General features: G+C 37.9%; 1 non-coding gene across 1 annotated transcript; it reads left to right on the top strand.

Annotated features, from left to right (window-relative positions):
- Window positions 1–12,587: 12,587 nt before the first annotated feature.
- On the top strand, window positions 12,588–12,694 carry LOC141675433 (small nucleolar RNA R71). Its single transcript, XR_012556086.1, has one exon. It is a non-coding gene; the product is annotated as a small nucleolar RNA R71 (small nucleolar RNA).
- The last annotated feature ends 749 nt before the right edge of the window (window positions 12,695–13,443 follow it).

Here is a 13,443-nt window from a genome sequence, read left to right as displayed (position 1 = left end):
TTTCTTTAGGCTTGGGCACCAGCTTTCATACATTATTCCTCTCAAATTGGTTTAGCTCCTCCTGCATAGCTAAAATCCAATCAGGATCCAACAAAGCTTCTTCTACCTTCTTTAGTTCTTCCTTAGAAAGAAAGCTGTTGTACAGACATTCTTCTTGAGTTGCTCTCCTTGTTTGAACTCTAGAAGATACATCACCAATTATGAGCTCAAAGGGGTGATCTTTTGTGCATTTTCTTTGTTGAGGTAGATTAGCTCTAGATGAAGAGGCCTCATTGTTGTCTTGATGTGTGATTGAGTTTTAATTATTAGAAACTCCCCCTGAGTTTGTGGATCTTTGATTTGATAAAGGGGAACTTTCTATAGGTGATCTATTCTGATTTCCAGCATCTTTTGATAACCCGACGGATGGTGAATTTTGAGTTCCGACGGATAAGCTGGTTGTTTATCGACGGATAACGCAGATTGCCTCCCGACGGATGAAGCATTATACAACTCGACAGATGTTGAATTTTGTGCTTCATTTGTAGTGGATTTTTCTGCATTATCCTTTGATACGATTTCTTGATCACTTTCATCATCACTGTCATCACTAACCATCTCCACATTGTCAAATTTGAGGCTCTCATGGTAATCTCCATTTTGCAGTCCTACAATCTTTTTATCATCAAACACAACATGTATTGATTCCACAACAATGTTGGATCTTAGATTGTAGACTCTATATGCTTTACCAACAGCATATCCAACAAAAATTCCTTCATCTGCTTTGGCATCAAACTTCCCATTCTGATCAGTTTGATTTCTCAAGATATAACATTTGCAGCCAAAGACATGAAGAAAATTTAGAGTTGGCTTCTTGTTCTTAAACAATTGATAGGGAGTCATGCATTTTGCTTGATTGATCAGAGAAATATTCTGAGTGTAGCATACAGTATTTACAGCTTCAGCCCAGAAATATGTTGGCAATTTAGATTCTTCAAGCATTATCCTGGCAGCTTCAATAAGTGATATGTTCTTCTTTTCCACTACTCCATTCTGTTGTGGAGTTCTTGCTGCTAAAAATTCATGCAAAATTCAATTTTCTTCACAAAATGCTCTCATGATAGAATTCTTGAACTCAGTTCCATTGTCACTCCTGATTCTTCTCACTTTGAAGTCAGGATGATTATTGACTTGCCTTATGTGATTGATGATGATTGCACTAGCCTCATATTTAGACTTTAGGAAATATGTCCAAGAGAACTTTGTAAAATCATCTACAATTACTAGGCAATATCTTTTCCTTGAAATCGATAACACATTGACTGGTCCAAACAAATTCATGTGTAGCAGTTGCAAAGGTTCTTCAATTGTTGAATCAAGTTTCTTTCTGAATGATGCTTTAATCTGCTTTCCCTTTTGGCAGGCATCACACAATCCATCCTTAGAAAACTCCACTAGAGGAATGCCTCTAACCAGTTCTTTCTTTACTAGAGTTTAGATGGGATAGCTTCTTGTGCCATAACCAACTTTCATCCTGACTTGTTTTGCTGAGAAGACAAGTAACAGATTCTGCATTAGATGAGTTAAAGTCAGCTAGGTACACATTTCCTTTTCTCACACCAGTGAGAACCACTTTGTTGCTCCTCTTGTCAGTCACAACACATGCTTCTGAGTTGAAGGTTACTGAATTACCTTTATCACAAAGCTGGCTGATACTCAACAAATTATGCTTGAGACCATCTACTAAGGCAACTTCCTCAATGATGACATTGTCTTTTAAAATCAAGCCATATCCCACAGTATAACCCTTGTTGCCATCTCCAAATGTAATACTAGGGCCAGCTCTCTCCTTGAACTCTATGAGTATGATAGAATCACCAGTCATGTGTCTTGAATAACCACTATCCAAGTACCATAGATTGTTTCTGTTTCCCTGCACACATCAAAATCAAATCAAGTTGATTTTGGTATCCAAGTTTCCTTGGGTCCTGCCTTGTTAGCTTTCTTTTTCTGTTTCTTAGGTTTGATCTCATTTGACTTGGAGATATCAGATTCATCCTTAGTCATTTGAGTTGAACCTTTGAAACCATTCATTATAATAGAATTATCATGCATATTATGATTAACAAGGAATGGCATGCTATTAGTAAACATATTATTCCAGTAGGGCATGCTAAATGGCATTTGTTGCATACTAAATGTAGCATAATAAGGATTAGGTGCAAATGGCATGTTAGCAAACTATGCATTCATATTTTGTGTAGGCATAACATTCATAGGCATAGGCGGCATGGCATTCATGTTGGGGAAGTGAGGTGGCATAGATATGGAAGTAGGCATGGCAGATTTGCAATTAACAGACAAATGATTTACAATACCACACTTGACACAGATTTTTCTAGGAGCAAATTTATCAGGTGTGTAGTTATTGTGTTTGTTAATCCCTACTTTACCATTTCTATTATTTTTCTTTTTAGCCTCTGTTTTAACCTCAATCTTTTCAAGTCTGTCACTCAATTGTTTAACAGTCATATGGCCAACATTAGCCTTCTTCCCTTTCTTTACTTGACTCGATTCTCCTATAACAAAATTCTTGGAAACTGATCCATACTTTTCATTTAACTTAACCAGTTTGGCTTTACTGATAGGCTTGCTCACAGTCGACGGATGAGGATTTACATCACTCGACGGATAACCCTTTTTGTTATCCGACGGATGACCCTCATCATTCGTCGAGTCTACATCTGTTAGCACTCCTTCCAACAAATTTGGATCTAGCTTCTCCTTGTTCTTCTTCTAGGCTGCATCACAAAACGATCCCTTAAACTTTGGTGATTTGAGCATGAACATCTCTAGATGTTTTCCATGTCTTAATCACCTCTTGTTCACGTTCAAGCTGCTTCTTCAAAATTTCTTCTTTCTTCAAGGACTCAGTTAATTCCTCCTTGGCAATCTTACACTCAATTCTTAATTTTTCAAAATCAATGAACTGAGACTCTAGCACATTATTCCTCTCACTTAAAAACAAATTGTTTTCTTTGATTTTAGCATTTTCTTTGGTAAGAGACTTAAGTGTAACACGCAAATGATATAACTCTGTAGACATGTCATTTATAGCATCATTATACTCAGCTTTTGATAAATGTGCAAGGTTTGTAGTAATTACCTGATTACTTGAAGAACTTGTCTATGTTTAATTAGACTTGGCCATTAGGGCTAGATTGACATAGCTGACATCTTCATCTTCATCCAGACCATCTGCAGCCCAGTCATTTTCTTGTGTAATGAAATCCCTTTCCTTTTGTTTGAGCAACTCAAAGTATTTATGTTTATAATCAACAGGCTCAAACTTCTTTTTGTTGGAATCTGACTTTCTACACTCACTGGCAAAGTGCCCTGCCAAGCCACATTTGAAACATTTGAATTTTGATTTATCCACCATGTTTCTATTTGGCTTGGCTGCTCCAAAGATTTTCTTGAACTTGAGCTTGGAAAATCTTCTGGAAAGAAATGCTAGATGTTCATCAATATCCTCCATGTCATCTTGGCTCAAAGAATCTTCATTTTCAGCTACCAGCCCCTTGCCCTTGTTTTCACAGACCCTTGAAGTTGACTCAACAGCTTCCATCTTCATCTCTTTCTCTTTTTCTAACTCAGCAACTAGTGCAATGGATCCTCCTTTCTTCTTTCCTCTCTCCATCCCCTCATCTTGCTCTATTTCAAGCTCATAAGCCTTTAGGATGCCATACAGTCTCTCCAAAGTAAACTCCTTATAATCTTGAGAGTTTCTTAATGAGACTGTCATTGGTTTCCATTCCTTTGGAATAGATCTAAGGAATTTCAGATTGGAGTCTTTTGTCTGATAGACCCTTTCATGTAGCTTCAGAGCATTTAGTAGTTTTTGAAACCTACTAAAAATGTCAGTGAGAGTCTCACTTTCTTCACTATGAAAATGCTCATATTGTTGAATTAGTAGCTGTATCTTATTTTCCTTAACTTGCTCAGTGCCATCACAGATAATCTGTATTATATCCCAAACATCCTTGGCAGTTTTGCAATTGATGATGTTGTCAAACATATCACAATCAACTCCATTGAACAGGATATTCATGGCCTTCTTATCTTTCCTGACTTGTTCAATATCAGGATCAGACCATTCATGCCTTGGCTTGGGGACATATGGCTCATTTCCAGTTGCAGCTCTCATTGGTACATGATGACCTCTTTCTATGCAATCTACATAGGCCTCATCTTGAAAAAGTAAATGAAGATGCATCTTTACCTTCCAGTGATAATAATTATCTTTATCCAGAAAATGAATCTTGACTCCAACATCCTTCTTGTTCATCTTGTTATTTTATTGATCTTTAAACTCTTTGTTTATCAAGAGCTTGCTCTGATACCAATTGTTAGTCCCTTAACAATTCAACAAGAATTACAGAAGGGGGGTTGAATGGAATTCTTGAACCTTTTTCTTAAATAAAATTGTTCTAACTTAAATATATATATCAGTGTGAATTGATTTGCAGAGTGCGGAATAATAACTTCAAATGAATCAAAACACAAGTCTTTAAAAACTTTCTGGTGGATTTGAATGTATCCACCAGAGATATATAATATATATCGAGAGAACTCTGTGTAGCAAAAAGCTCACAGCTACTTACAAATGTTGAACAACTAAGAGTGCAGAGAAATGCTAAGAATATAGCTTACAAATGTTTCTCTCTTTGTTGCTTAGTTAGTTATTCTATTTGCTGCTTCTTGGTTTATATAACACCAAGATTACAAAGTAATAAGACAAGATAATAAAACAAAAACTTTCAAGTCTAATACTATGCTACTTCATTACTCTATTCCAGCATCTTTGAATATCTTCATAATAGCATGGAAATGGCAATGCTTCTTTGTTCTCTAAAACCCAGTTGAATAGGCTTCCACATTCCATTTGCATACACTCGATGCATGTAATTGTGTTGTCATTGTCAACAGATGTTTGAATTCTTTATCCATCGGGTTCATGATCATCCGTCGAGTTCATGATCATCCGTCGGATTGTCTAGTTGATCATCCGTCAAATGGCATTGTTATTTATTCGTCCGGTAGCAATCTGGCACTTGACTTCATTTCATTTATGCAGGATTACAAGACATCATCTATGTACAATTAATCAACCTATTCTGCATATCTAGATAAAGTCAACATGACTTGAGTACTATATACAGAATCTAAACAATGTGTATGCAGAAATGTGCTACAGACTTATTGTTACATAAGCTACTCACTCGATGGATAATAAATCATCATCCGTCGGGACTATATTGAGTCATCCGTCGGGACTATAATTCTAATCCGTCGAGTGCTACATTTTTCACTAAGTAAAATCTACCAAGGTGTTTTGTTAATGAAATCATCAAGTACACAACATATACACAACAAACTTCATCATCTGAGTCGATCTCCACATCAGAGTCATCATCACTCCATGTAAGCAATGCTTTCTTCTTTCTTTTTAGCAGTCCTTTTTGAAGTGCCCCTTTTTCCCGCATTTGACGCATGTATCCTTGCCTGAATTAGTCTTGTTTTCTTTGCTGGGATTAGACTTGAAATCCTTCTTTGGAAACTGAGATTTCATAGGTCGCTTTGATGCATTCCTTTTGGCAAGAAATTTGTGGAACTTCTTGGTCAGGAGTGCGATTTCCTTTTCGGAATCATCAGGTGATTCATCTGCATCTTCATTAAGTGCCAATGTCTTTTTCTGAGGAACATCATCTTCTTTATCATTTCTGCGTAACTGATTCTCGAATTCTTACAGTTCACTGAAGAGTGTAAGAGTGTCCATAGTAGAAATAATATTCGAATCCTGCATTATGGTGACCTTAAGAGCAAATTTCTTTGGCATAGCCCTGAGAATTTTCCGACTGATTTCGGATTGAGGAATAGTCCTTTCCAGAAGAGATATAGAATTCATCAAGGTCAAGAATCTTCCTTGAGCAACTTTGACACTTTCATCTCTTTCCAACCTGAAACCTTTATAATCACTCATTAGCATATTAAGTTTTACTTCACGTACCTTAGATGTACCTTCATGGTTGACTTTGATAGTATCCCATATTTGTTTAGCCATGGTACAAGCTAATACTTTATGTAACTCAGTAGCAACTATTCCATTAAGAAGTGAATTCATAGCTCTAGCATTATGATTCATATAATTGACTTCTTCAGGAGAAAGGTCCTTGAGAGATTTACGTTTTCCATCTTTCATTTAGCCCGTAAAGCCATTTTCAGCAGCATCCCATTCAAAAGCATCACGCTGGAGGAAAATTTTCATGCGGAATTTCCGGTCGTTATAATTTTCAGCACTGTCAAGAAATGGAGGATAATTATTCAAATAACTATCTGACTGAGCCATGGATCGCGAGAAAAATAAACACTAAACAGAGAATTAAATGCACCTACTCTGATACCAAATGAAATTTAAAGGCACAATCTTTATATTCGATAATCTAATTGTTAATACAAATGGGACAGTCTCTTTATAAATGGGGCAGGCCCTTTACGAATGATACAGACAATAAGACAGTCTCAATCGATCTGCAGAATATAAATTAGTGGAAATATAAATGCAGTAATATGGAAAATGAACAATGCAGAACACCAAGAGTTTTCACTTGGTTCGGCCCTTAATCCTAGTCTATAGCCTATATCCAAGTCCCCATGCAAACTAGCAAAGAGAATGTTATATCAACTTCAATAAAAGAACTTACAATATTTTCTTTGACTACAAATGGATAGCCCCGAAAGAACTCTTTCCCTTAGCACACTTGCTACCTAGCACTACTGTTGTGACCTAGCGCACTGGCTACCTTGGCTAATCCTCTGGAATAAAAAAAATTCCACAAACCGGCACAAGTTGATATAAATACACGCAATGTATAAAGATAATTATTTACAACTCAAACTATATTCTTGTCAACTGGATATTCAATATATAAAACAAGAAAGGTTTTCAGAAAGTATATGGATAAATCGTGAAGAGCATTAGTCTAAAATCTGAAAGCCAGAGTTGTATATATGAGCACAAGTTCTAATATATTTGATTTTCAAATAATGGATAAGATAAATAAAGTTAAAACTGATTTGTTTGAAAAATAATTTAAATAAGTCATTAAAGGATAATTTGTTTGTTAAAAGAGAAAAAACCTTGATAAAGATAAGTGTTGAGTAGTTCAAAATAGGTTTATCTTGAAAGAGTTTGTTTGAGAATAAATAGGAAGAAGATATCCAGTCAAACTAGAATACAACGAACCCTATCAAACCAAATGTTAGGCACAAAGCATACGCTACATAAATCACGCAAGTATACGCGTTCGTAAGTAATATAGAATGATTTCTAGTTCGTTCCCACAGAGACTCTGATTAATTATATTTAATTAACACTTATTAACCAATGTATGATTACTCTTCAATGTCAAGACAATAACAATTAAGATTGATTAACTAATATTAACTACGAGAATTAAACACTTGAATTAACAATATTAAACACACATGAGACCATAACTTCATTACTACTTCATTCAATAGTTATTGTTATTATCCTTAGCATGTAATGGTGATGATATTAATCGAACAACACGAAACTGATAAACGCCAACTTTTGTTGTACGAATACCATTCTACCAAGCATCCACAATTAAGATAGAAGTTGAATAGGCATCAATTATGTTGAGACCCTATATGTCTACAGAATTTGACAATATAACGATTTAAGCGCAAGTTATTCATTATGATTACACAGGGCAAGTAAAACGGTTAGAGTTACCCACTAATCATGCATACAATACATGAACCTATACTAGCATGGCAAGTTCTAAATCTCAAGATTCACTGTCGCTTCACAAGAGATTAACAACATATCTTACATGTTCACGACGCACATAAGACGAATAAGCACAACCTATGCTAGATATCATACAATCACCACATACCAAGGTATTAAACAATTAACTAAAGAAATCTATAGTAAATCCGCTATGATCCCATGATCACGATTAACCCATAATAGAACTCATCGTCACCATGGGTTCATATGAAAACATGATAATAACACAACGATATAAACTAATAAAAATACTTAATAAACAAAGAAGTACGTCACGAGAGTATTAAGGTTCAAAGAGTAAAGAAAACTAGCATCCACTGTTACAACGAATTAAAAGAATCACAAGATAAATGTATGCTTCCTCTTCTTCTTTGTTGTGTGCTAAAACGGTCTTCTTGATCTTCTATCCTTGTTACTTATTGTTGAAAATGGCTCCCCAACAGGTTTATATAAGAGTCCAGAAGAACCAACGTTAATAGAAGCCCAATAGAAATCGAATTATAAATTCCAGTATCTGATTTTCCGCACCCAGGCGGCCGCCTGCATTCATCACGTGGGCAACTGCTACCAGGTGATCGCCTGCTCCTTCCAGGCGGGCGCTTGCAACCCTTCTGGAAAATTCTTAGGTTTGCTTCTGATTTTGCTGAATTCTTCACACAATGCCCCGCGACTGATCCCAAGTACTTCCTTAGGCTTATTTTGATGAAATCCTCCTATTTAAGCAAGTTATACCGTGAAATGCAAAAACACTCAAAAACGCGTCAAATACATAAAATACTCGAGTTCAAGACATCAATTTAAGCCGTTATGAGACGCTCTAAGTGGTATAAAATGCCACTTATCACACCCCCAAACTTAAATCAATGTTTGTCCTCAAGCAGCACAGACTCAAAAACAGAATAAAACATGCATGGATGCAAACTATATGAATGCAACGATCCCCATCGCAATGACTAAACCAACCAACACATGACATATCAACAAATGCAATTAGGCAACTAAAGATTAATCAAATCGCGCAAGCTAACATATAACTAGAAACGTGGTGTGTGCGAATGCTTAATAGATATGCTTCGAAACTAGAGCAATCACCATAACTTAATTATCCTCAAGGCAATCACAAGATTATACAAAGAATATATTCTAGACACAAAATGACTTATGACACTTCAACATCATTGGAGTTTATTGCGGAATCATGCTTTTATTCAACATAATAAACAAATGCTTATTTGATCGTGCAATGAGTGAGGTCCACAAAAAACTTATGCAATGGTATCCATTTAGTGAGCGTTAGGTTAGCGGATCCCAGACTATAAAAGCCTTAGGTCACTAGGCACAAAGTCCCCTAAGAACTTAATAACTCGAATACCAAAGAGCTCACTCGTGACCAATTGTGCATTAAACCATTTTTTTTCTTTTTTTTCTTTTTTTATATTTTTTTTTCAATTTCTGAGCAAGTGTGTTTCGCTCCATCTTGCTCAACCCTAGACTACTCGTATACAATATGAGCCGGCTACTAGCCATTTGACGCCTAGCCACAACTAGAAATGAATTCCAATTTTTACTCCAATTTTATCCTGTCATGCCTTTTATCATTAAGAGCCTATCATACATTCTAAGCATAAGCAATAGATTAACCTCAAAAACCATCAAACCATCACAACAATCTAGTCCTTAAGCATACTCTAAGACTTAGTGAAATTACAAGTGTTACTAGCATGCATGCCAACCTAACAAGATTTAACATCACTCTAGCGCTATCACTACACTCACATCAATATCATATATCAACTGATATAGCCAAACAAAAGGGATCATGGTATATGCATGAGCTATATGACATGATAAATAAAGCTATAAAATAATAATAAAAAACTGTATATAAAATAAAACTATATGGCAAAAATATGCAATTATATGAACTAAACTAACATGAAAATGCAACTACATAACACACACAAATATGTTCCTCAACTACCACCCCTAAACTTAAAATCTTCGTTGTCCCCGGTGAAGGTAATAGAATGGAACACAGGGTATACCTACTCAGAAGAATCATCATCATCATCATCACCCTCAGAAAGTTGAGTGTCAGGAGGTGGATAAGCAGAATCCTCACCAAAAATGGACCACTGGATGTCAGCTCCAAGGCCTCTAAATGCAGTCTCAAGTGCTAGGGTGAGCTCCTGCGCAAACCTACTCTGTGACTCATACATCGCATCCATCCTCCTGGAAAGCCTCATGTATTGGACATCAGGCAATCCCGAACCATCTCCTCCCTGGCCTCTCGAAGAACCTGCCTCCTTCTGAGCCTGAATGGACCTAGCCATGGTAGCACCAGCTGCTGGACGTCCTCCTGGGAGGTGATATCCCAAACCATGTGACTTGGGCTCTCCACCCGTCCACTCCTGCATCGCATTCATCGTAGCTGAATCAATAGGAGCGGCCGACATCTGCAACTGCTCAGAAGAAGGCCACTGGACTCCAACTGCCTTGCACAGCTTGGTGACAATAGAGGCATATGGGATAGAGTACTGCGACTTCCCCCTCAAAAACTTCAAAATCCCTTGCTAGATGAACTCACCAAGGTCCACATAATACTCCTCATTCAGAATCCCCAATAACAACCTCGCCCTCTCAACTGTAACCTCATGTGCATGTGAAGAAGGCAGAATATTAGCACAAATAAATGCATTCAAAGCACGAGCATAACTGTTCATCGCGATAGCAGGGAAAGAACGATAATCATTGGATCCCCTCTTAAACTTCCATACCGTTCCCAGTTGACAGAGAGTAGCAATAATCAAGTCTGAATCAAAATCCTCAGGGGCCTTTTCATTCCAATTCTCATCCTGAGGTTTCCTTTCGCTGCCCAATAACACGGCGAATCGCCTCGGGCTGATAATCAACAGTAAGCCCACGAACAACAGAAAACCCATTCTTGTCGGCCTTGGCATTCTCATAGAACTCGCGAACAACACTCAGCGGGACCGCCTCAGGTGACTCACCGAAGGTCATCCATCCCTTCTCTGCAATCATCACTATCAAATTCCCCCATAAGGCTTTTTCTAAGGCATCAGACCTTAGCACATGATCAAGTTCTGAAATAACTGTAGAATCGACCAAATCCATCTTGAAACACTCCTCATCTTCCGTAGGGAATTTCATTGCATTGAACACATTAAATGTCACATCCTGATCTTGCATCCTCATAGTAAGTTCACCCTTTTGCACATCTATCAAGGTACGACCTGTAGCCAAGAAAGATCTTCCCAAGATTATAAGAATCTTCTTATCTTCTTCGAAATCCAGAATGACAAAGTCTGCAGGAAAGATGAGCTTGTCCACATTTACTAACACGTCATCCACGATGCCTCGTGGGTATGTAATAGAATGATCAGCCAATTGTAGAGACATGTAGGTGGGCTTCGGATCAGGCAAATTCAGCTTTTTGAAGATAGACAACGGCATCAGATTGATGCTTGCTCCAAAATTGCAAAGGCACTTGTCGAATGACAACTTTCCAATGGTGCAAGGAATGGTGAAGCTACCTGGATCCTTAAGCTTTGGAGGTGACTTTTGCTACAGCACGGCACTGCACTCTTCTGTCAGAGCAACGGTATCAAGATCATCCTGTTTCACCTTCCTTGAAAGAATTCTTTCATGTATTTCGCATAATTAGGCATTTGCTCCAGAGCCTCAGCGAAAGGTATGTTGATGTGAAGTTTCTTTAACACGGAGAAACTTACCAAATTACTTGTCCAACTTTTGTTTTTGCAATCTCTTAGGAAAAGGTGGTGGAGGATAGAGCTGTTTCTCCCCTGTATTACCCTCATGCAGAGTGTGTTCAATAGTAGTCTTCCTTGGTTCCCCTTTTTTTCTTTTGCTTTTCTTCTTCATCTACAACTTCAGCTTCTCCATCTTTTGCTTTTTCAGCATCAGCAACTTTTCCAGACCTTAAGGTGACAGCTTTGACTTGCTCTTTAGCTTCCTTCCTGCCTGGCACTTCAGTATCGCTGGGAAGTATGCCAGGTTGACGATTGAGCAAGGCATTGGCTATTTGTCCAATTTAATTTTCTAAGGTCTTGATAGAAACAGCCTGACTTTTGCACAACAGCTTTAATTCCTCAAAATCAGCACTAGAAGGTGGAGCAGCACCTCCTTGTTGAGAATATTATTGCCTTTGAGCATATTGCTGAGGTTGCCGGAATCCAGGTGGATTAAACTGTTTACTTGCAGCTTGTTGATATGGTTGTTGAACAGCATTCTGATTATTGCTCCAGCTGAAATTGGGATGATTCTGTTATTAGGATGATAAATAGCGGGCACAGGCTGCTGTGATCTCTCAAAATTGTTCACATACTGAACAGATTCATTAATAAGAGAACACTGATCCGTAGTATGAGAGCTTGTACAAAGCTCACAGACAATAGCTATTTGATTTACTCCATAGTTGGCTAAAGAATCGACCTTCATTGACAGCGCTTGGAGCTGCGCTGCAATAGCTATAGCTGCATCAACTTCCAGAATACTTGCTGCCTTCCCAGGCATCATCTTTTGAGTTGGGTTTTGATACTCGTTTGCAGCCATAGTTTCAATGAGATTATAAGCCTCAGTATAGCTTTTGGCCCACAAAGCGCCTCCAGAAGCTGCATCGAGCATGGGCCGAGATTGGGCCCCCAAACCATTGTAGAAACTAGTGATCACCATCCAGTCAGGCATACCATGATGTGGACACTTTCTCAACATCTCCTTGTAGCGCTCCCAAGCTTCGCACATAGATTCTCCTTGTTGCTGCGTAAACTGAGTAAGAGCACTCCTCATAGCTGCAGTCTTGGCCATTGGATAGAACTTCACCAGAAACTTTTGCGTGATATCTTCCCAAGTAGTGATGGACCCAACTGGTAAAGAATGTAACCAGTCCTTAGCTTTGTCCCTCAGAGAGAATGAGAAAAGCCTCAGCTTGATAGCCTCATCAGTATTACCATTATATTTGAAAGTACTATAGATCTCGACAAAATTTCTGATATGCATGTTGGGATCTTCAGTTGCAGCACCTCCGAAAAAAACAGAATTCTGCACCATCTCAATAGTGCCCGGCTTGATTTCAAAAGTATTTGCCTGAATAGCCGGATGAATGATGCTTGACTGAATGTCATCAATTTTAGGCCGAGAAAAGTCCATAAGAGCTGGATCAGCTTAAACTATGCGATCACCCATTGTTACAGGTTCTTTCTTTTCACTATCTTTATCTGAATCTTCAAAAACTATATTCTCCGGAAAGTCAAGAGTTGTATATGTCTCCTCAGCCGTATCTAGATTTCTCTTGCGGGTGCGAGAACGTGTTTGCATAAACGCTAGCTAGAGTACCTAAAACACAACCGGAAGCAGTAAGTAAACAAGTCATAATCAATGAATCCTAATGACCACTGATGGCAAGTATATAAACTAAACAAATTAACACCGAGTCCTCGGCAGCGGCGCCAAAAACTTGTTAGGCACAAAGCATGCGCTAAATAAGTCACGCAAGTATACGTGTTCGTAAGTAATATAGAATGATTTCTAGTTCGTTCGCA

The sequence above is a fragment of the Apium graveolens genome, chromosome 7, assembly GCF_009905375.1.
Source record: "Apium graveolens cultivar Ventura chromosome 7, ASM990537v1, whole genome shotgun sequence".
NCBI classification, from domain to species: domain Eukaryota; kingdom Viridiplantae; phylum Streptophyta; class Magnoliopsida; order Apiales; family Apiaceae; genus Apium; species Apium graveolens.
Note: the sequence above shows the minus strand (reverse complement) of the source record. Positions and strands in the feature narration are given on the sequence as shown.